Source organism: Triticum aestivum, chromosome 1B, assembly GCF_018294505.1.
Source record: "Triticum aestivum cultivar Chinese Spring chromosome 1B, IWGSC CS RefSeq v2.1, whole genome shotgun sequence".
NCBI lineage: Eukaryota > Viridiplantae > Streptophyta > Magnoliopsida > Poales > Poaceae > Triticum > Triticum aestivum.
In genome coordinates this window covers 591,542,175-591,544,775 of record NC_057795.1, presented here as the reverse complement: position 1 = coordinate 591,544,775, position 2,601 = coordinate 591,542,175, and positions in this window count along the sequence as shown.

Genomic DNA, 2,601 nt, shown 5'->3' with positions numbered 1-2,601 from the left:
AGGAAGAATATCAATAAATAAATCATGCTCCAACTTCATCACATAACAGTTCACCATACGTGCATGCTACGGGAATCACAAACTTTAGCACAAGTATCTCTCAAATTCACAACTACTCACTAGCATGACTCTAGTATCACCATCTTCATATCTCAAAACAATCATAAGCAATCAAACTTCTCTTACTATTCAATGCACTTTATATGAAAGTTTTTATTATACCTATCTTGGATGCCCATCATATTAGGACTAAAAATTTAACCAAAGAAAATTATCATGCTATTCTAAAAGACTCTCAAAATGATATAAGTGAAGCATGAGAGTAAATAACAAACTACTCCCAAAGATATAAGTGAAGATCAATAAGTAGTCGAATAATTATGCAATTATGTGAAGACTCTCTAACATTTAAGAATTTCAGATCTTGGGATATTATTCAAACAGCAAGCAAAACAAAACAAAATGACATTTCAAGGATAGCACACATCATGTGAAGAAGTAAAAACTTAGGTTCAACCGATACTAACCGATAATTGTTGAAGAAGAAAGGTCGGATGCCTACCGGGGCATCCCCAAGCTTAGATTCTTGAGACTTCTTGGAATATTATCTTGGGGTGCCTTGGGCATCCCCAAGCAAGAGCTTTTGTGTCTCCTTAATTCCTTTTATATCTCGGTTTCCTAAATCTCGAAAGCTTCATCCACACCAAACTCGGAAAGAACTCGTGAGATAGGTTAGTATAAACCAATGCAAAAACCTTATCATTTTCTACTGTAACAAATCACAAATATTATTATTCAACATTGCATACTAAATGTCTCTGCATATTTAATACTCCTATCCTCAAATAGAATCATTAAACAAGCAAACATATGCAAACAATGCAAACATAACAGCAATCTGCCAAAACAGTACAGTCTGTAAAGAACGCAAGATTCATCATACTTCCCTAACTCCAAAAATTATGAAAGTCTACCACACTGTAGAAGATTTATCAGAGCTCAATATGCAAAAAGTTTCAACATTTTATCATTTTCTGACTTTTCTAGGGAATTTTTGCAACAACGGTAAACTTTCTGTTTTGAAACAGCAACATGTATACTTGCAAAATAAGCATGGTAAAGGCTATCCTTGACATTTTTATTGAAAATATAGATGCAAAACATTATTCTAAATAACAGAAAGCAAACACTAACAAAATAAAATGACGCTCCAAGCAAAACACATATCATGTGGTGAATAAAAATATAGCTCCAAGTAAAGTTACCGATGAACGAAGACGAAAGAGGGGATGCCATCCGGGGCATCCCCAAGCTTAGGCTCTTGGTTGTCCTTGAATATTACGTTGGGTTGCCTTGGGCATCCCCAAGATTAGGCTCTTGCCACTCCTTATTCCATAGTCCATCGAATCTTTACCCAAAACTTGAAAACTTCACAACACAAAACTCAACAGAAAACTCGTAAGCTCCGTTAGTATAAGAAAATAAACCACTAGTTTGGTACTGTTTTGAACTCATTATAAATTCATATTGGTGTAATATCTACTGTAATCCAACTTCTCTATGGTTCATACCCTCCTATACTACTCATAGATTCATCAAAATAAGCAAACAACACATAGAAATCAGAATTTGTCAAAAACAGAACAATCTGCAGTAATATGTAACTCTCAAATACTTCTGTAACTCAAAAAATTCTACCAAATTAGAAAAACCTGAGAAATTTGTGTACCAATCTAGATCAAAAAGAATCAGATCAAACGCACGTTGCTGTGAATTATGAAACTAATTTACTAGGTGAAAAAGTTTCTGATTTTCAGCAGGATCAACACAAATATCACCGTAAGCTATCCTAAAGTTCTTACTTGGCACTTTATTGAAACAAAAGCTATAAAACATGATTACTACAGTAGCATAATCATGTGAACACACAAAAATAGTAAAGGTAAATATTGGGTTGTTTCCCAACAAGCGCTTTTCTTTAATGCCTTTTAGCTAGGCATGATGATTTCAATGATGCTCGCATAAAAGATAAGAATTGAAACATAAAAAGAGCATCATGAAGAATATTACTAACACATTTAAGTCTAACCCACTTTCTATGCATAGGGATTTTTTGAGCAAACAACTTATGGGAACAATAATCAACTAGCATAAGAAGGCAAAACAAGCATAACTTTAAAACTTTAAGCACATAGAGAGGAAACTTGATATCACTGCAACTCCTACAAGCATATATTCCTCCCTCATAATAATTTTCAGTAGCATCATGAATGAATTCAACAATATAAGTATGACATAAAGCATTCTTTTCATGAGCCACAAGCATAGAATTTTTATTACTCTCCACGTAAGCAAATTTCTTCTCATGAATAATAGTGGGAGCAAACTCAACAAAATAACTATCATGTGAAGCATAATCCAATTGAAAATTAAAATCATGATGACAAGTTTCATGGTTATCTTTATTCTTTATAGCATACATGTCATCACAATAATCATCATAAATAGGAGGCGTGCTTTCATCATAATAAATTTGCTCATCAACACTTGGGGGACTAAAAATATCATATTCATCAAACATAGCATCCCCAAGCTTGTGGC